The sequence below is a fragment of the Urocitellus parryii genome, unplaced genomic scaffold (genome assembly GCF_045843805.1).
Source record: "Urocitellus parryii isolate mUroPar1 unplaced genomic scaffold, mUroPar1.hap1 Scaffold_192, whole genome shotgun sequence".
NCBI classification, from domain to species: Eukaryota; Metazoa; Chordata; class Mammalia; order Rodentia; family Sciuridae; genus Urocitellus; species Urocitellus parryii.
Genome location: NW_027552339.1, coordinates 94,198 through 117,333, shown reverse-complemented (window position 1 = coordinate 117,333; position 23,136 = coordinate 94,198). Strand labels below are relative to the sequence as shown.

The 23,136-nt window shown below is 37.1% G+C and overlaps 1 pseudogene; it reads right to left on the bottom strand.

Moving 5' to 3' along the window:
- Positions 1–19,852: 19,852 nt before the first annotated feature.
- LOC144251749 (Golgi apparatus membrane protein TVP23 homolog B-like) lies at positions 19,853–20,485 on the bottom strand (annotated as a pseudogene).
- Positions 20,486–23,136: the final 2,651 nt, after the last annotated feature.

Sequence of the window (23,136 nt, the reverse complement as noted above, 5' to 3'; positions counted from 1 at the left end):
TCCCCACCGAGTTATCCGGAAGTCTGCCCCCCAATTGCAATGACAATGTAATCCTCCTGGATCCACTAGACGTTGCAATTGCAGCAGCTTTCATTCTACCAGTCCCGGGACTAATGGTAGGAATTCAAAGAGAAATCACTAAATTAGCCTGTAGTTTTAGCAAAACAGCTAACCTTACAGCACAAGTTTTAGCAGAAATTAATCAAGAGATGAAAGAACTCCGAACTTCAGTACTACAAAATAGAGCAGCTACTGACTTTCTGCTACTGAAACATCATTTGGGCTGCCAACAATTCCCAGGCATGTGCTGTTTTAATATTACTGACTATTCTAATGTTATTCAACAACAGATAGATAAAATAAAAAAAAAATAAACAAGATTCAAATGGACAACTTTTGGCCAGACCTAAAAAACTGGTTTCCATGGTTAACTTCTCTTGCAGGTCCTATAATTTGTATTCTTCTCCTATTAGTTATTGTCCCATGCATTATTAACTATGTGCTCAGGTTTATAGGGCTACAACTCAATTCTGTTATGTACCACCGACAGTATTAACATATGTTGCTGACATTACTGGTTGCTCCCTATCAAAGATTTGAAAGGGACACATCAAAAAAGGGGGGAATGATATACCTAGCCTAATTATCTCATTAGATTAGAAGCCAGCTTGTCACAAGTTATGAAGGATTCATTTCTGTTTTCTGTAAACATATCAGGATGTCTGTATGGCCTGGCCATTAGTTGATGTTGTAAAGCTGATTGGAATGCCTGCCCGTGCCCTGAACTCACCCAAGTCCGGTTTTCCCTGACCATATAACAACCCTTTCCTAAACTTTAGTGACGCCTCATAAATTCTGGCCCTCCCTGGCTAGACAACGACCCTCTCTGAGTCTCTAAGATCTCCATAAATTCTGATGCCGGGGCCAGCAAAAATGTAAACTTGTGTTATGCTCTTCAGAATGTTGTTATCTGTAACCCCCCCCCATTTTGTGTAACTTTTTGGGCTATAAAACTGGGCCACAAAGAAGCCTCGGGGCTGTCCTTGGCTCCCACGATTTTGAGGGGCAAGGCAGCCCGGCCGGTCGAAATAATAAGCTTGCTTTAATTTGATTTTAATTGGAGTCAGTGGTCTTTTCTTGCGTCGTGGTCTAACACTTTTCATTATGTTTAATAATTCTGTTCAGGATAATGTAAATTGTTCAGTAAATTGTTTTCTTAGTACCTGTTGGAATGTTATATAATTTTTTTTTAGCAATCATTGCCAGAATTCCTATCTTCCTCCCAGTGCTGGTGAAGACAAAGATAAAACCAAACTAAAGCTTCTTCAATAGCGATCACAGTAAACTGTATAAACTAATGCATCAATGAATAATAACTCAACAAGTAATACTCAATCAAGGAGTCAATTTACTTTACCAGCAAATGGACATATCGATGGATTCCTCTGCTGTGAACTGCTTGCAGAACTTGCCTGGACTATGTATCACTTGTATACATTGTGAACTATCTGTCTGTGCAGTGAATTGTGGTAGTGCTGGAGTATATTTGCTGATGGTGTCACCAGTGGTACAATTTTTCCAAAGGAGCCGTCAATTGGCTTGGTGTCGTGGCATTTCTGTATCCTCCTCCCTTCTGCTAGTGATGGTCTAAAATTTGGGGGCCAACAGAGGTAAGGCAAAGTACCTAACCCCCCACTGGCACCAAGGCCAAATTTGTGGGCCAACAGAGGTGAGGCAAAGAACCTCACCCCCCCACACACTGGTGCAAAGGCCTATCCACAAGTATTGCTGTTTGCTGTACCAGTAGTCAGTTACAGGTAAGATCCAATTTCAGTGGTACCAACCTAAGACAGGAGGCTGACGCCTTGAGGTCAGCTCATCTGATGATGAGTATGGACCATATGTAATATTGGACAACCTAACAGGCACAATCCCTAAGCCACATTGTTTGTTGTTTAATTAAACAGAAGGGGGAAGATGTTGAGTGCCATATCTGGTCAGAATGATGCCTGGCATTTGCCAGAGGGAATGTTTGAAAGGTGACACCAGCGAACCATTGACATGATGATTTGAATTAAGCTATATATAATTGCTGTGGTGCTGAATTGATTGTATTGCATATTTGACCTTTACTGTCGGGCAATAGGGCCGCTCTTGCTGCCTCTGGTGCTTGATGCCTTGGGCACCTACTGCTTTGGAGTTTTTGTGGGGATTCCCTGAGAGTTCCCATTGGTTGGGGAAGGTCCAGAGGAGGGTTTCTGGTGTGGGGGTTTTCTGGAAGCACGGCATGGATGGCAATGGCGGAAAAGCGCACGTGGAATGCTGGTGAGAGTTGAAATAAAGTAGTTGCTGTTTGAAACTACAAGGCTTTGTGGCAGCTCAGTTATTGCCAGACTGTGGCAGTCTTGTAATTTTTTTCTCTTCCAGATATGATCTACTGGGTAAAAGCAAGAAACTTTTGTAAATATGTCTTCATAATATAGTAAGATAATGGAGACAGGGATGTGTTCTACAGTCCTGTGATTGGATTGCTATCTTAAGCCCATGGACCCTCAACTTCACAAATGGCTCCCCCACCCAAATGCTTTTTTAAAAGGTTTTACAGTTTCATTTAGTTCTATGATCATGTTGAATTCATCTTTGTGTATGGTGGAAATAATATGTTTAATTTCATTGTTTTGTGAAAATCCAGTAGTACTAGCACCAATTTTCAAAAATACAAAATTTTCTTTTCCATTGAATTTGCTTGACACTCTTCTTGAAAATCAACTGAGCATAAATGAAGGCTTTTATTTCTGGAAGCCAAATTTTATTCCTTGATCTGTATGTCTGTCTTTATGTCTTTACACTATCTTGTTTACTCTAGTTTGTGGTAAGTTTCCACTGTTTTAGTTATACATTACAGTAGACTCTTGATATATTTATACAAGCCTGGGTTTTATCTTATTCTAATTAGGATCCCTGTCTTGTGAATGTTGAGATTCACTGTGGTATATTCACAGGAAAGATATGTCAGATTCATTCCACTGTTTTTCCTATTCCTATTCTTCCTCCCTTCCACTGTACCCTTTGTCTAACACATGGAACTTCTATTCTTAACCTCCCCCCTTGTTGTGTGTTAGCATCCACATATCAGAGAGAACATTTGACCTTGTTTGTTTTTTTTTTTTTTGGGGGGGGTGGGGGATTGGCTTATTTCACTTAGCATAATAGTCTCCAGATCCATCAGTTTACTGGCAAATATCATAAAGTCATTCTTCTTCATGACTGAGTAATACTCCATTGTGTATATATGTCACAATTTCTTTATCCATTTATCTATTGATGGCATATAGTTTGGTTCCATAGCTTAGCTATTGTGAATTGTGACACTATAAATACTGATGTGGTTGTGTCATTGTAGTATGCTGATTTCAACTCCTTCATGTATATACCAAGGTGTAGGATCAAATACTGGTTCCATTCCTAGTTTTTAGAGGATTCTTCCTACTGCTTTAAAGAGTGGTTGCATTATTTTGTAGTCTTACCAACAATATATGAGTGCACTCTTCCCCCCACATCCTCACCAACATTTAGTGTTACTTGTATTCTTAAAAATGCCATAATTGCCATTCTGACTGGAGTGAGATGTAATCTCGGTGTAGTTTTAATTTGCATTTCTCTAATTGCTAGAGATGTTGAACATTTTTTCATATACTTGTTCATTGATGATATTTTTCTTCTGTGAAGTGTCTGTTTAGTTAATTTTCCCATTTATTGATTGGATAATTTATTTCCCTGTATTCCTGAGATAAACCCCTTTTTGTCACCCATACAGCTTTTTCACAAATTCCTGAATTTAGTTTGTTAGTGTTTTGTTTAGGATTTTTCAGTTCATAAGAGATACCTGTCATTTGTTTCCTTTTTTTTTTTTTGTGGTCTTCATCTGGTTTTCAAGTCATGCCACATTGTATGAGTTATGAGGCATTTTTTTCATAACTCATATTTTTTGTGGAGTCTGTGGAGCACTGGTATTAAATATATAAATGTTTGGCAGAGTTCTCCAATAAAGCTATCCATACTTAGATTTTTAAAAAAATATATTTATTTTTTAGTTTTAAGTGACACAATATATTTATTTTACATTTATGTAGCCCTGAGAATTGAACCCAGTGCCTCATGCATGCTAGACAAGCACTCTTCCCCTGAGCCCCAGCCCCAGCCCAGTACTTAGCTATGTGGTAATTTTATTTTTTATTTTTACATTACCATCAGTCTCTACTTATTTATAGGTCTCTTCAGATTTTATGTTTATTCTTGAGTTAGTTTTGGTAATTTGTTTTTTTCTAGGAATGTTTCTATTTACATTTAATTTATGTAATTTGTTGGTATTCAGTTGTTCAGAGCATTTTTTTTCAATTTTTTTTTATTTCTATAGGGTTGAAATGATGATCCCTTTTTCATTCCTGATTTTATTTGTTTAAGTCTTCACATTTCCCCCTTATTTAGATTAGCTAGAACTTTGTTAATTTTGATAATATTTTCACAAAACTAACTTTTGGTTTCACTGATTTTTGTGCAATCATATTCTTGATGATGCACTAATGAATATATCAATACCAACACAAAACAAAAGTTCTATGAAATAAATGAGAAGTTTGAAGTTTCAGAAAACTCTTATGGGTTTAAATTTGGAAATAAGTTGAATAAAGGCAGAAATTTACATCAAAGACAAATATAGTAATACATCATATTTTAAGAAACTCTTAAATATTCTATTTCCTATTTATGCCTCAAGACAAACTGAAAAAAAAATGCAATAGAAATATCTACAGATAGAAATAGGAAATGACTCATAATTCATACTATAGAACCAATATGGCATGACTCTAAAACCAAATAAAGACAAAATATTTTGTAATATAAAATTTAATGTATTCAAGCTTTTAAAATTTTGTGAATAAAGGTTACATTAATACATCAAATTTTGAGATTTTTACATACCTAAATTTTGATTATATTTTTCATTGAGTTCTACATTAAAATTGCCAACTATGTTGACAATTTAAAGTAACAAAATACATTTATTAATGTGGAGGGTATGTTACTTTAGCATATAGTTTTGTATAAAGCTTTGAATTAAATTTAAGGTACAACCCTCAACTTAGTTTATTTATGACAGTTTCCTTAATACATTCAAGTATTATATAATTAATATGTGTATATAAACAGGAAATCAAATTTAATTAAATTTATGCAAAATAAAAAAAACTTGCTGAATTGGTAAAAATGACTTATTTTATATATGATAATTGACTATTTTTTTTCCTAACTCAATTGTAATTTATAGTCTTAACATACTCATAGCAATGTTTATAAAAAACAAATTTACAATTTTAACTTTATTGATAATATGTTCAGCATTGCTGTGGGTTAGCCACAATATGAGGTTTCTGTATGAATCATCACATTTAATTTTCATAAAAACCGTATAGAGTAAATCATATCAATGCATTTTATAGCCGAGGAAACTGAGGCTCAGAGAAATCTAATGACTTGGAAAAAGTCAATCATATGGTCAACAGTAGAAGTAGGATTTAAATGCTAGATAACAAAACACAGTATGTACACACATGCTGAGGGCCATTGCCAAGTAGGAATGACGCATCGAAATTTCCTTGCCAGCGTACCCCATGTTAAATGGACTTGCCTTGAACATTGCATGTGTCTTTGAGAAAGGTGACCCTGCTCAAGGACCAGGGTGGATCCAGGATTAGGGTGTATCCTACAGGTTTTAGGAAGTATCCAGGTTTAAGACAATTTGGGTTTAGGGTGTTCCCGGTTTAAGACAATAGGGGTTTTAGGGAAGTTGGAGGTTGAAGATTATTGCTGCTGGGATTAGGGTGTTCCTGCTGCTTGTTCCCATTGAGTTCTCATGAGATTCAAATGGGATTTGGAAAGAAGCCTCATGGAGTAGGTGAATTGGGAGGGCAGAATTTGGATTTCCCCAAAATGTGTTTGTAGAGGCCTGTGTGAGTTTGGGAATAAAGAATTGCTGTTTAAACCTACAAAGCTGTGAGTGCCTCCTGATTCTGTGCCCAGCCAAGACCTTGGCACACACACACACACGCACACACACACACACACATTTTTTTGTCATTTTATATTCAGTATTTCTGTGTCATAGGATTTTAGTTCTGTCTCTTGTATAAAGTATATAGCTGTTGTGTTTGGAGAACTCAGACTTAGACACTTATCCACTATTTGGTGGATTTGCTACTATATTTCTATGGATCTGAGAATATTTAGCTTTGTTTTGCTACCTTCTTTTATGTTTAAATTTGCTACACTTTTTACTTTCTTGTTTTCTCTTAGTTTTTGTTTAAAAAACTTTGCCTTACTGATTTCTACTGGATTGCAAGTTTATTAACTGTCCAAATTAGGTATCCTATTACAGGAAAGAGAATGGTGTTTGGAGATTGAATGTTATGGTTTAAGACACCTGGGTTCATTACATAGAAATGTACAACCTTTGGTCCCATATTTCAGCTTCTCCTTTTCACCCTTTCCTCATCTGAAAAATGGGACTACCATTCAGAGAGTTGTAATGATTAAAGTAATAGTATGTAGAATAGTGCTTGATGCATAGCAATAGGAAGCATTTTGTGAATATTTGCTATTTTCCATCTCTTTTCCTTTCTCTTACTTTTTATTGATATGGCATTCAAGGATTCTGTTTATACTCTATGCAATTATTAACATGCATTTTGTCCAGCAAAGTCTAAGTTTAATCAGCAACTCTAGCCTTTTTTTTTTTAGCAAGCCTGAGATTTTGGAAAACCTTTGTGCTATTAATCCTTTCACACTCCATTCCATTTTGATTATTTGTCTGTTTTTCTTGGATCTTAATTCTACCTGGTATTTAAATCCTGATGTTGGCTTTTAAAGTTTTTAGATTTACCAATTTATTTTCCCTTATATTTACTCATTTCACTTTTTATAATTCCATTATTTATTTTGGATTCAACCCCCTCCTTTTGCAACAATTCCTTGAATTTTTTTATTAGGATCCTCACTGATCCATGCTTATTCTTAGATGATGTTTCAGCAAGGTGTACATTTGTAGGATGATAGGCATTTCTCATGAAGATTTGAAGACATTGCTTTTAAGAAGTCCTTTGTGTTGTCTCTGTTTATTAAATCTTTTCTTTTTCTGTCCTTTTAGTGACTCTTGAGATTGTTCTCTTGGAGTGATCTTCTTGATTAAGATTCCATCTGTCTTAATCTTGCCAAATATTTCTGAAATAAAATGTAATCATGATATATTTCAAAAATAAATAATATTATAGAAAATAATCAAACCAATCTAACATATTCACTCTTACTTGCAGATGTCAGCATTTTGCCATATTTGTGCTTTTTTTTAAAGAAAAATATTGAATGGGGTTAGGTTCCCTGTTCTTATTTTTCCAGTTCCTTTTCTGGAGGCGACTACTATGCTAAAGTTGGTTTTATTTTTTTATTCCACAGTTTTCAGAGTCAAGGACAGACCTATAACACTGCACATTTTTTTAATGGACACTTATGGTATCATACTATACATACAATTAGGGAAGTTTCTTTTTCAATTATTTTATGCTTCATAAATGTAGCCATATAAATGAATGTACATCTACTCTAGTCAATTTAGCTGCTACTTATACTTAGTGTTGTTGCAAGAAAATGCTAATAAGGGAAGCTGGAGGTAGGAGGGCCTAGGCCATCTAAATTGCAGCTATTCACAGCAGGTTGGCGGAGCCAAGTTTAGGGGCATGTGTCTGTCACTGGTTGGTATGGCTGATGTGAGCTGATAGGGCCATTGCTTCAGCTGGAAGATCCCATGGTGGTTGGTGTCCATTGCTAAGTCTGCTTCTGATTGGCCATTTCTGGTCTCCTCAGCCAGGTGGAAAGTCCCAAGCCACAGCTGCCATGAAAGGGGAGGAAGAATGGAAGCCTGCTGACCCAATACATGTAACTTTGTGGACATTGCTAAATTTCTCCAGTTTGCCTCTTTGTATACATGTATAAATTTCTCAAGAATCTGCATAATGCTTCTCAATTAGAGGATGCACTATCCAAATATCTGAAGGCATTTTTTTTTTCACTTGGCATGAAATCTAGTGATGGTACTGATATCTCCTGCACAGGAGCCAGGAATTTTAAATACCTTGTATTTTGCATGATTGTTTTGGTTACTGAATGACTTTTCTTTACAAAGGCCATGGAAGCCCTTGTTAACACACATTTCTAAAGGGAGTATACCTAGAAGTAAAATTCTGACCCATGTCGTATAAAAAGTCTTCAAATTTGGCTCAAATCACCCTCTTTAGATCTAAAGAGATCACATCAATTTATGCTCATACCAGTATTGGATAAGTGTTTCTGTTTTTCTATAAATTAACTGTTCATGAAAATATCAGATTTTTTAAAAATCTGTCAATTTTGTTATAAAACAACTCATTATATTAAAATGTTTTATTTCTCTAAGGTTGATCATATTTTCCATTTCCACATTTATTTCTGTGGTGTTATGGATAAATTGTTTAGATTTTTTTCTGTTTTCTGATTCTTCCTATAAGTCTTTGATTTGTAATTATCTTGACCATTGATATTTTTACTTTGAATTATTATATTTTTCTTATTTAGTAATTTTCTCCATTTTTTAATTTAAACTTACTTGTTGTTTTTTCCTCCCATATTTATAATTCTTCCTATATAATTTATGAAAGTTCTTTTTATGTCTTTAAATATCTTAAATTAACTTACATTTAGTCTTTGAAGTGATTCAGTTCTAGTTCTTAGGCATTAATTTGTTTATACTCCCTGATGGTTGGTGTGTGTGTGTGTGTGTGTGTGTGTGTGTGTTATAATTTTCAACTTTGATGTAATTTGGTGGAGAGTGAAACCCATTTACTCTGGTCTGAACATGTATTCAAAGTGCACTTAAGTTTTCCTCTTTTAGGACTCCAGAGGCCCCGATTGTTCTTTCATGTTTATTTCCCAGTCAGGATTTTCTCCCTATTTGAGCAATGAAAATCCAGACTTTACACCTGCATATGGCTACAGTCTATGTCCCACCTCTAATGATTCTTTTCTGGGGAGGGTTTCCAGCAGAGGACAAGTTTCTTTGCCAATTCCTGGTGCAATAGGGAGAACTTTTCTGGCCTCAGTTTCTAGTCACTATTTTACACAATTTCAACTATTTAGCATTTCCAAGATTATTCAGCAGACCATTATCCTAATTTCTTATCTATCCACTTTGGGGAATAGAAATAAAATGGGAAGGAATGTTCACTTTTTCATTTTTCAATATGATGATGATGATGATGATGAAGAAGAAGAAGATGATGATACCAGGAATTGATACCAGGCCCTTCTTTATATTTAATTTAGAGACAGGGTCTCACTGAGTTGCTTAGTGTCTTGCTAAGATGCTGAAGCTAGGTTTGAAATCGCAATCCTCTTGGCTCAGCCTCCAGAGCTGCTGGGATTATTTTAGTTTATAAACCAGTCATCTTAAACAAGATACTAAAATTACTAATAACTTTAAAACAAGGGGTTCTGTAATATCCTTGGTTAGTGTCTTGATGGTTCTAGTAGTGAAAACTCTGTGAACCCGAACAGCAGGCAGTGCACTCCTTGTGTAGTCTGCAAAGTAGCACTTGGCTCTGGAGGCCTAGAGCTGGCTGAACCAGGATCCAGGCTCCAGAGCAGATGGTGGAGAGAGAAGAGCGGACAGCATCCCCAAGGTGTGCTGGAGGGGAGGACCTCGCCAAGCTGAACTTTACTGCAGCATTCCACGGGGGACGTCAGTGTTCAGCTCTTGTCCTCCATGTTGTGTCAAACTTATGGCATTTTAAGGTTGTCGTCAAGAACCATGAAGTTCTGTGACATTTAAAACATTTATAGTAATTTCAGTTGTAGGTATAATAGATCCAATCCACAAAGGACAGGAAAAGTACTTTGAAATTCCCTTACACTGCTAACACTAACCTCATTCTGGTATCCACATGTTCCTTTTTTAAACTTAATTTTCTTATTAGGCTTTCACAATCCAGTTTTGATTCCCCATAAAATAAAAAATAAGAATGCTTCCAATAAGTTTTCTTAAACCTAAGTTTTTAAAAATTTACTTTACTCAGAGATTCTTTCTGCATATGTGAAACATATTCATATTAACAATATATTTTATTATTTTACTGAATTTCAATGTATTAATAGATCCATGGGAAAAAAATGTGTGCTTTCCACATACTGATTAAATATTACTTCAGAGTACATTATTTCCCTTCAGGGTAAAATAAAGTTTGTTAGCTTCTGTGTTTTTTACTTAACTTTTTACCCATTTATATCTGGCATTTTAGTCAGCACTTAGTTCTAGACAAATAATTTTACACTGAAAAATCCATTAACCTTTTCTGTGGGGGAATCATTTTCTTGTACATTAAATCGCCTAATTAGCTGATCCTTTGGAAAACTGATTCTGAGCTTGATTCCCCAAAGCTTAACCAAAATGTTTCTACCTTTAAATTAAAGTACTTTCAGATTGCTTCATAAAGAACCAGAATCAAATTACTATTTTTTAGACCAATAATGAGACTGCCTTCTCAGGAGGTAATCAACTCATCAAGACAAATTTTTATTACATTGTATTGGTATTTACTTGCTGCATGCCCACCCAGATCCCACAGGTAAGTAGAAAACAAACAAACAAACAAACACTTTTCACAGGGGCTACCAGAATGTGCTCTTGCTTTCCTTACAAATGGAGTGCCATCAAACAATCTTGGGACTCCAAAGTACGACTTTGTCAAATCAGCTTCCTATACCAATAGGGAATATATAGACTTCCCAAAGAATAGTTGAGAGGCTACTTTCATTTTTCCTTCTACTTGATATGCAGTCCATAATAACAGGTATTTTATGATTTTCTGTTTTGTTCTAAGTCATAGGAGAGATGGAACCTGTCCTGACCAGGTGCCCAGAGCATAAACATCACAATAATGGGTAGGGATGGCTGTTGGCAGACAGGGATAAGAAGCAAAGAATTATGAACAGATGTGAGTTGGTAATGAAATATTTTAGAATATTCTCAGCTTTGATTTTTGGCCATTTGAATAAAATGTCCTTATAATAGGGGAAAGAAAAAGTGGAAATTTCCTACTTAAAATATGAACAGATGCTACAAATCCTCTGGATCTGTTGTTGTTTTCTTTATGACTCTTATCTATTTGTCCTTCTTTGTGAGTTATGAACTTTTTAGAGATCAAAGTTACAGGAGAAGAGATGAAAATTATACAATGCCCCTGCACATTTTTATTCTGTGTCAACACAAAACTAAGTTGTCCTTTATTCCGCAAACAGTTTGTATGCACACTGATTTGAGAGTGAAATTAGATTATTCTTCACTTTATTTGGGGCTTTCAATATAATTTTGATGACTAACCTTAAAATAAAGTCAAAGAATTTTCTTTAAAAAATTAGAAAGCAAATATATGTCTCATTAATTTTTAAAATATTAAAGTGTACCTATTTTGCAATAAACTGTTTCCACCAAACATAAAAGAAAATCTCTAGCAGAGCATGGTGGTGCACGCCTATAATCCCAGCAACTCACTCCTGAGGCAGGAGGATCACAAGTTCAATGACAGCCTTAGCAACCTTGAGCAAGTTGCCTACAACTCAGTGAGACCCTGTCTCTAAATAAAATTCGAAATAGGGCTAGGGATGTGGTTAAGTGGTCAAGTGCCCCTGAGTTCAATTCCTGGTACAAAAAAAGAAAAAGTAAGACAAGACAAGAAAATCTCTAACCAATCAGTCCCTATATTTTTTCGTAATAGAGTGGATCAATGTGGAGAATTTACTTAACTAAACATTGTTCCAGCTGGGCACCGTGGCATATGTCTGTTATCCCAGTGGCTCCTGAGGCTGTGGCTAGAGGACCATGAGTTCAAAGCCAAACTCAGCAACTTAGCATAACCCTAAGCAACTTAGAAAGACTTGTCTCAAAATAAAATATAAAAAAGTGCTGGGGATGTGGTTTAGTGGTTAAGTGCTCCTGGGTTCAATCTCTGGTACCAAAACAAACAAACAAAATATCATAATTGTTAGATGGGTTGTAAAGGAGGGATAAAAGAGATAAAGATGGAAATGGAGATAGAAGGGGAGAAGGAATGAAGAACATCATGAGCACAGGAAAAATATTTGGGTCTTTTAGAAAAAAAATTTAAAAGTTACAGATAAAAATGATTTTTATTGCAATTGGATAATGGTGCTAGGTGTGGTTTAAAGGTCAATTTTATCAAGGTCATTGTTTATGCCAGGTTTTGTGCTATGTACTGAAAATACAGAGCAAAGTGAGGTTTAACTGAAACATATACCCACATACTCATGTATATAATATATATATATATATATATATATATATATATATATATATATATATAATATGAATAAAATGAATACTATATAAATGAAATACTACTAAAATATAATCATAGAGAAAAACAACAACCAAAATAAATAGAAACAAACCCTTGGGCTATAAACATGATTAAAACATAAAATAATCAGGGGAGAGAATAAGTGATTAATTTTGTGACTGGAGAATCAAGGGAGCCATCACAGAAGTGACAGGTTAGCCATTTGGAAGAATAAAGAAGGGTTTTTTTTTTTGTAAAAGTGAGTGGGGAAAGGCATCTGAGAGTGAATACTAATATAAAAGAGGACAAAACCAGATTTGCATGTTTGAAGAGTTATTGTAACTTCTTGTAGAGGAAATGGCTAAAGGGGGTCATCTTTCCATCTGGAGACTAGAAGCAGCAGAGTGCAGAAATCGAGAGGGAAGTTAGCCCCCAACATGAGGGAGATGGAAGAAACTAAAATGATTTCCATGTGTCTAGCCGGTGAAACTTAGTGTCACCAACACAGAAAAGGAATACAGGAAAAATTAATCTTTTTTTTTTTTTTTTTTGCAAAGAGAAATAATTTCATATTAAGGTAGTTTTAGAGTGTTTTTGGACATATCCTGTAAATTACAAGACATACGGATAAGTCTGAGTTGGAGTGGGATGATTAAAGAAGACAGGAAAATTAGTTTTGCAAATTACAACTGCTTGGAGAGCTTTAAGTTAAGAACGAAAGGGTACTGGTGGGATCTTGAGAAATGGCACATTATTCATATGGTGAATAACTATCTTTCATTGATTGTCATAAGAATAACTTGAGGAATGTCAATGCAGAAAACTGATTTACAAAAAAATTGTTTTGTTCGTAAGTGTCTGTAAACATCTCAACTTGAAAATTACAAAAAAAAAAAAACATGAACATGATTTAGGTATGAGATTAAGTACATGGCCATGAACTTCAAAGATTTCAGAAAGGAGTGGGTTAGGTGCACATTTAAAACATAAAGAATGAGATGTGAAGATGTGGCAAGAGTGTGAAGCCTGGGAACTCCTGGATGGACTTGGCATGAATGGAGGAGGGCCTGGTGTGTATAGAAGTACTGGAGCTGGTGATCAAACAGCTTTTATTGACATCGGGTAGGTCCTTAGAGAAAAAATTTACTGTAGTGGAGGACAACGGAGATCATGGAAGCATTCATAGCAGGCGGTTTACTAGGCAAGAGGCAGAACACTGAAAGTGGTGAAGCCTGACAAATTGGCTGAGTCAGATAATAATCAAGAGCTTTGCCTTTTGCCTTTCTCATTAAATAGTTTGAATTTTCCTCTGCCGTCCTTAGGGAATTATGGCAAGTATAACCAAGGGGGTCCCATGATTATTTTTATTTTTATTGATTTTTTGTTGTTGTTGTTTGCATGTGAGACGTTGCCCTGTGGCAGTCTGGATACAGTATTGGAAAGTATTATTCCCTAGAGATAGGGAAACATACACACACACACATGAAATATTTCATACATATGCAATAGGGGAAATAAACAAAAACCTTTGCTTCTGACCATTTTTTTTTGGCGTTCATTTTTGTACCCCCCCCAAAGTAGCTTTAAATTTAATAGTTACATATTCTGAGCTGTTAACTCAAGTATTTTTCTTCCACTGTCTTGTACTGTTTTTTTTTTTTTCTTTTCTTTGGTGGTGGTGGGGTGGGTATCGGGGATTGAACTCAGGCCATGGATTGAACTCAGGGGCACTTGCGCACTGACCCACATACCCAGTCCTATTTTGTATTTTATTTAGAGACAGGGTGTCACTGAGTTGCTAGCACCTTGCTTTTGTTGTGTCTGGCTTTCAACTCTCAATCCTCCTGCCTCAAGCTCCCAAGTTGCTGGTATTACAGGCATCCACTAGCGTGCTGGCCCATGACGTTAAAATTCCGCAGTCCTTGGCTACATCACTCACTCAGTCACATGTCTACACTTCACAGAGGCCTCTGTGTTGACCTGCTTTTGGCCTTCTGCCCTTGGGCACAAGAGTGAAGTGTCCAGGGTCTCCCTGCAGGTGCTCATGTCTGTGCCTCTGCCTGCCTGGACCCTGGCTACAGCAGTGTGTGGCCTGGTTGAGTCCAGGGACCAGGGTCTCAGTGTCTTGGCCTCCCGTTTCTCTTCTCCTGAGATTCCACTTCTGGTGATGGCACAAATAAACACAGCCAGACTTAGTTAAAGAAGTGGGAATAGATCCTATTCAGTAATAGCTGAGGCTACAGAAAGGTGCTGAGAGAAATAAGAAAGACTAGCCACCCTACTACCACTGCAGGTTAGCAGAAGCCTGCACTAGGTGTGGCCATCAGGGAGTGGTGCCTGTGCACATGAGCAGAGTCTGGCTCTGGGCGTGGTCATCAGGAGTGGTGTCTCTGCCCATGAGCAGAGGCCTGCACTGGGCGTGGCCATCAGGGAATGGTGCCCCTGTGTATGAGCAGAGTCTCACACTGGGCGGGGTCAGCAGGGAACAGTGGCTCACGTTCCATCTTTGTCCTTCCTTCTTCAGGGTGAGGACTAGAGCTCTTGTCTCAGGAAAAATTGCCAGCGTGCTGGGTCAACCACCAGGGAGTGACAGACCGGCCTCCAGGATACACACAGCTTGAGGGTACTATGGGTCATGTGTGTGGGGATGCGGAGCTCCTCCTCAGACCTGATTCGGCTCTGAGGACGTCCTCCCTCGAGGTCGCTGGGTCCTCCGTGTGTGTCAGGTCTCAGGTGATACTCCCAGGTCTGGGACCCTGGGTCCTCCGTGTGTGCCTCGGGTCTGAGGAGATACTCCCAGGTCGGGACGCTAGGTCCTCGGAGTGCCTCATGTCTGAGGAGGCCCTCCCAGCTCAGGGACCCTGGGTCCTCCGTGTGCCTCATGTCTGAGGAGGCCCTCCCAACTCCGGGAGCCTGAGTCCTCTGTGTTCCTTGGGTCTGAGGAGGTCCTCCCAGCTCGGGGACCCTGGGTATTTGTGTGCCTGAGGTCTGAGGAGATACTCCCAGCTCAGGGACGCTGGGTCCTCCGTCTGCATCAAGTCTGAGGAGGTCGTCACAGCGCGGGGACCCTGGGTCCTCCGTGTGTGTCAGGTCTGAGGAGTTCCTCCCAGCTCGGGGACCCTGGGTCCTGGGTGTGCGTCAGGTCTGAGGAGATCCCCCAGCTCGGGGACCCTGGGTCCTTCGTGTGCCTGGGGTCTGAGGAGATACTCCCAGCTCAGAGACGCTGAGTCCTCTGTGTGCCTTGGGTCTGAGGAGGTACTCCTAGCTCCGGGACCCTGGGTCCTTGGTGTGCCTGGTGTCTGAGAAGGTCCTCCCAGCCCAGGGACCCTGGGTCCTCCGTGCACCTTGGATCTGAGGAGATATTCCCAGCTTGGATACGCTGGGTCCTCAGTGTGCCTGGGATCTGAGGAGATAATCCCAGCTCAGGGAACCTGGGTATGCCATGTACCTGGAGTCTCCCAGCTCAGGGACCCTGGGTGCTCCATGTGCCTCCTGTCTGAAGCAATACTCCACCAGCTTGGCACCCTAGGTTCTCTGAGCACCTCTGGTCTGAGGAGGTAACTCCTAACTTGGGTACCCTGGTGGGTCATATGTATGGGAGGAGAGTTGCCTTCTCAGCAGACTCAAGCATACTCCCACCTTGGAGACAATGTGGTTCATGTGTATGCGGACTTGGAGCTTTCTCTTAGAGCAGACTCAGGAATACTCCCAGCTTGGGGACACTTTGTGTTGTGTCTACAGGGACTTTAGGGTCCCTTCTCTTTAGCCTCAGTGAGACTCACAGCTTGGAGACACTGTGGATCAAGGCTATAACTCCGTTCTAAGACCAGCTGTTGGTCAAGGCTATAGGGACACCTAGAGCTCCATTCTTTTCAGACCATCCTCAGGCAGATAACTGACTTGGAGACACTGTGGGTCACGTGTGTAGGGTCATCCCAAGCTCCCTTCTCCTCAGAGCAACCTCAGAGGGATGCCTCACTTGGGGACACTGAGTCATATCTACAGGGATGCTCTTCTCAGACTAGCCTTAGAGAGATCCTGGCTTGAGGATTCTGCGGGTCATGTCTATAGGCATGCCTAGAGCAGCCTCAGAGAGATCTTCCAGAAACTTCTGGATGAATAGGCGGCAGGTGAGGAAAAGGGAAGTGTGAAGAGAAAGCAGATTCACTTCCTGCGCCCATCTGAGAGCTGAGGAGGGAGCCTTGCTCTCCTTCATTATTTCAGCAAGGTTTACTTTGGGGAAACATCCCTTCAAGAGGCTCTGATTACTTGTCATCAAAACACAGCTACTTGGATGATTTCTGGCACAGAGGGAGGAGGAATTGTTCTAACTGCTTATTTTTACTGTGTTAAAGCAGGAAAAATATTAAAAAATGGAAAAGTAGATGTATGAAACCCACAAGGTTATTTAAGTTTAAATATGTTATTTCTAATAAGCCAGAATTTGTGAAAAAATAGTTCATGGATTTTATGGAACTAAATTAATCAAAATTTTGATTAAGAATACATTTTGTCTTTGATTGAGCAAGTCAGTTTATTTGGCAGTGCATTTGTAATGGTATACTGTGTTGACATTCTACATCTGCTGAAATATCTTGACTATATAATGCTTTGGTATTATACCACAAAGTTAGTTGAGGAAATTAATTTTAATTAATTGAAGTATTTATTTTAAGTAATGATTTCATTCTTTCCTCCTAGATCATGAACATTTTAAGTAAATCCAGAATTTGTTAAAAGTCAGTTAACACTCAACCGTGGACCCCTATGTTCCTGGTTTTTGTCCCAATGGGAGATCTGTAAGCATCATTTTAAACTTTTTAAGCTGATTGATCATTCATAGTTTTCTTATTTTAATCTTTTATTAATGTGTTTTTTTTAACTAGGAAATTACCCATTCCCTCTAGGTTTCCAATTTTATCTAGTAGGTTTCTGCAGTTTGATTTTTAATTTCTTCTCTAACTTTGAACTTCTGCTATTTTTATCAACAATATTTTTAAATATACTTTTTAGTTTACCTTGTTTTGATTGAATTATCTTGTTTGACAGTTCTCATTATCTCAAAAAGTTTTAATTATCTTTTTCTTATTAATATCTTTGGGACAGTGTGTGTAACTTGGTGGCAGAGAACTTGCTTAACATGTGAGAGTCCCTGGGTTCCATTTCAGCACCACACACAGACAATATGTCTTTCACAGGACCCAAGGGTCAGGAGAATTGTTTAAAATATTATGTATTTACACACACACACACACACACACACACACACACACAGATCTTTTCCAAATTGGGTTGAAATTATTCTAAGAAAATTTGCTAATCAATTTTATAGAAAGAAAGAGGATGGTGATATTTTAAAATTCCACCTATTGATATTACATGATATTCCAGCTTAAAACCACTGAAATAATTACAGTGTGTAAGATAAAAGTCAATAGATTCTTTAAAAAAAAACAGATACATTTACCAAAAATAGACTTTTTTAAACAGACATTTTCTACTTTTTCAAATTTAGAAAGCATATTTGAATATCTTATTATTAAAGTCTTACATTCATCATGTAGTTAGTTTCTCTTACTCCTTGCAAGCAAGGGAATTGACCTTCTAATAAGAATGCTTTATATATTGTCAGAAGTTCTTTTTGGAGAACTCTATTAAGTGTTTCTCATATATTCAAAATATCATTCAAAAGCATACCAGTGACCTTTTGATTTCATCAATTTTAATTTCTTTTGAAATAATGTGTGTATATATTAGTACTTACTAAATATTACTTTGTGTAGGAAATGGCCTGATTTCATTTTATATAAATGCTGGTGCTCTATGTGATTCAAAGGTTGTTTTTAGAATAGAGTTGAGTATAACTCATATTTTGAAATCATTAAAAAAGTACATACACTTTTTACCATATTTTAATGAAGTAATATAAGTGGAGATTAGACATGTTGATACCATGAGCTGAAAAATAATTAAATATAGTTGAATCCTTTTGGGGTGTTCAACATAATAGTTTCCACCCTCTTCTATAAATGCCCCAGTTATCTCATATTATATGCTTGGTTTGGAGTTATTCTTTAAATTTATTTATGGTGATGAGAATTAAGCTGATAACCTTGTCTATGTTAGGCAAACAATGAATTTCAGCCCTTTTAAAATATTATATTGAGACGGGATTTTGCTAAGTTCCTGAGGTATTGAGGCTGGCTTCAAACTTTGTGATCCTCCTGCTTCAGTCTCCAAAATAGCTGTGATTACAGTTCAAAGTGCCTAGTATGGCCTAGAGAATTTTTATGCATTATCATGTTTCTAATTTCTTGTTTTTGACTCCAATACACATTTATTCAACTAAAACAAAACATCTTTAAACATATTTTAACAATGTACAAATACATTCACAATATAATCTGCTGATTAAAAGACTCCAACAAAGTTTCCAGTATCTCAACAGAATTTACAACTGCCTACAATAATTTGTAGATTGGTTTAGTTTACAGTTAAATATATTGCCTTGTTTAAGAAAAATTATTAATACAAATGTATGTTTTACAATATTCCCATTATAGCAAGAAAAAATAGATTCATAAAATGTCTTTAGGCATTTATTATGCCAAGTATTTAAATGATTATTTTTACTATGACATAAGAATAATATTCATTTAGTACTAAAAGATTTTATTAGTCCAGAGATCACTGAAGAGTTTACAGGAAGTTCCAAAATAAAATATGACTATCCTTTCTATGAAATAAATAAAACAGCAGCAATCCCTGGGTATCCCTTAAACATAAACTATGAAGATTCCATTTATTAGTTAGGCCTTAAGTATAAGAATAAAAGAAAATTTTAGAAACTAGTTAACACTACCAGCCTGAATTTGTTTTCACTTGTGCATGTCTAACATAAGCAATTTCAACATGAAGTATATATTTAAAATTAACATTTTTTTCTAACTTTTTAACTCATACACAAGCCAAGTGTTTACTCTTAATCATGGAATCAACTTATTTCTGAAAATAACCTATAGAAATAGTATGTAAACACACATACCTTTGAGATATATTAAGAACATCCTATATTCTATGGATCAAAATGCAAATATCTCTGTAACATATGTAAACTAACACATTAATTTGGGATATACGGATACATTACTATATGCATACATATGTACACCATAAAATAAATTCTGACAATGTTCTTAATGATATCATACTTCCCAGCCTCAACTACTAGAAAAAGAAAATTAAAACTTTGTTTAAAAAAACAGTTTTTATAGTAACTTTGCAAGTGAAAACAAAACAAACAAACAAAAATCAATGCTCCTTTTTATACTGGACTGAGCTCTAAACAATTCATAATCAAGAATCTCTTCAGCCATTCCCCAGTATCACAGAAAATATAATTTTCTCTCTATTCAAGAAGTCTGTTCATTTCTGGTGTTTTGTCTTAAAAACTGCATTTCAAGATACCAGGTAGCCATGCTAGTTAAATTCTTCCAGCTGCCCACTTGCACCTAATGTAACCATACAGGTTGGCACCCTGTAGCACCACACCCATGATAACCATGCCAACCATTTTACTCTGAGGGAGAAGAAAGCACTAAAGGCAAATATCACTCACAGCACTGTACAGGCAATTAGTCCTAACCAAAAGATTCTTGATTCAACTTTTGAAACAGTTTTATTCTCCTGAGGAGATGCCTTCCTGGACTCATACACCCAATGACTCTTTCCATCCTCATCAATATGATTCCACCACCCAAGTCCTACCATCAGTCTCTACCTGTGGCATTCTTCACTGCCCAAAAGTCACGTGACAACAACAAGATAATTGTCACCATACAAGCAATAAAGCTGCTGCTGAGCAATTCAGAGAGAAGATAGACTATAATGGCAGAGACTCAGAAGAACAAATGGAAAAATCATGCCACTGGGTGTCGGATTTTAGATTTTCTTGGTCTATTAGTTGTCTCTTCTTCTGCATCAAACAATGAAACATCTTCAGTGTCATCATTGCTGTCCTGACTGCAAGGCTCTGCCAGCGTCTCCTATTCCTACATGATTGCAGGGTATCCCTACAGGGCAGCTCACAAGGGAGCTGAAGAGGTGCCTGGAGGCCGCACCCCTTTCACTTCCTTGTGTGCATGACGTGCAAGATGGGCCGAGGAAAAAGATCACCCCACCCACCACACAGAGCATTTCTACAGCCCAACATCGGATCTGCCCAGCGCTGGGCATTGGTTGAGGATGGGCTTCTCCTCTCCACACCTCCAAGCTTCCCGAGGCCTTCCCTATTAGGGCCTCGGAGCACCCAGATCACCTCCGCGACAACTACCCTTGGTCCTCCATCCTTCCCGCCCACTCAGCTCTTCCTCAAGACGGACAGCCAGAGGGGACACCACACAACCACCCCTGTGTACCCGGCTCACTCCACAAACCCTGCAGGAGGGACCCTTCCTCCCGCCAAGCCTAGGCCACCCGCTCTCCGTGCCCACAGCCCCTCACCTCATGTTTCTAATTTCTTAATAATTTTCTAATCTATATTATAGCCATTTTCTCCTTCTAAATGGTCATCAAAGTCTTTTTTTATTGTTCTGAGAGGATATTTAATGTGAATATACTTTTATGATGTGACACATCTGCTCACAATAGGCTATTTCTATTGTAAGAGTATTTTGATTCTGATATTTTGATAGTATAATGTGAATGTACTTTATGATATGACACATCTGGTCACAATAGGCTATTTCTATTGTAAGAGTATTTTGATTATTAACTGGTTTTCAGGCTTAACATTTTCCTAAGAGTGGTGATGGTTCACTTTCTATTTGATTACACAAATAAGGCACTGATTTAAAAAAATATTGTGGTGCTAGGGATCAAACCCAGGGCCTCCTGAATTCTGGATAAGGTATGCCACCACTGAGCTACATCCCAGCCCCATAGATTCTTTGTTTTTATTAGCTTTATGACTAGCTATATCAATGAGAAACTTACATAGAAATTCAACTACATTTGAAAACATTAAAGAGTTTGGGCATCCAATATTTTTATGATTTCTAAAATATAATTTCCCCGTAAAACACGAGAATATCTAAGATCACTCATAATGCATGCTTCCATTGATGTTTCTCTAGTTTTACCACTTCTGAAGAACGTCATGGAGGAAACTGACTATGATATTCTTTTAAATTTTTCTTTTTTTAGAAAGCATCATAAGTTATTGTCACAAATTCTGTTTACATTTTTTGTTTAAATATTTTTCCTAGTGGCAAATATTTGATGCTATTACTGTTGAAGGGTATACATAGAAACAAACGAAAGATAAGACTCCCTTGGGATCAATGATTCATTCACAATGAATCAATCTGCTCTTGTAACATATTTTTTATCATGACTCTTTTGAAAAAGTTCAACCATGACTTGAAATAGTGTCTCTAAAACGTAGATTTTTTTCTCTAAAGTTTTGAAATTTTTAGAGAGAAAATCCAGAACCCAGAAATAGCAAAATAAATAATGATAAATAAGTTTAAACATATTATTACTTTAACATAAAACATATAAAATAAGTATTTATCTTACATTATCTTACATTTTTGTTATAAATGCTCTTAACAAAATGCAGAACTAGTTAAGAATGTCAATTATTAGTAATTGACATTCTGAGTAATTAAATGAGCAGGTGTTTGAAAAATATAGCCATGTCTTAAGATTTTATTTTAGAGTAGTTTTATGTTTACACAGAAATTGCAAAGAAAATGCAGAGATCTACTATGTAACTTCTACCCAGTTTTTTTGCTCTTATGACTTACGTGAGCTATCTCAGATGTGTTAACTTCATACATGATTTTTCATGATAAACAGATACTGATATGCTCTTATTAACTAATGTCTGTGTTTCCTTTGAATTCTCAGTACAGCCTCTTTCAGTTCCAGGACCCCATCTAAGATTCTGCAAGACAGTCATCCTGTCTCCATAGGCTTTTCTTCGTAGCGACAGTTTCTCTGACCTTCCTTTCTCTGATGCCCTTGATGTTTGAGGAGGACCTGACAGTTGAGGAGTACCTATCAGGTACTTTTTAGATTTTCAGTTGATGTTTTTCTCATATGTAGACAGGTTATGGATTGGGGAAAGCAGATTACAGATGAAGTGCTATTCTTCATTTCATATCCTCAAGGTGCTCACCTGACTGATGTAGTGTTTGCCAGATTTCTCACTGTGAAGTTATGTTTCTCTACATGTACACATTATATATATTGTTTTGGAGTAAGTCACTATGCAGAGCCCCCTCTTAAGGAGTGGGAAGTTAGGCCTAACGCCTTGAGGGCCAAATGTCCACCTCAATTACTTGAAATTCTGCATAAGAGGTTTTTATTTAGCCTCTTTTGTTTATCTGTTTAGTCATTTACTTGTAAATAAATGAGCATCTGGATATTTGCTCCAAGATTTTGTTTGTTATCCAACTCTATAGTGCTTTGTTGCTTACTTCATTCCTGCTTGAAGCCTTTGGGAATAGCTTTGACCATTCTTTCCACTGGGAGTTCTTTCTATTGTTTCCTGTTTTCTTTTAACAGGAAAGAATAGTATAATACCCTCAATTAGGCCTTTTACACTTATAAAACATTTCACTGAGGCTTTAAGTACAATATAATATTCTTATGAAGACTCTAACATATATAGTACGCACTGAAATAATAT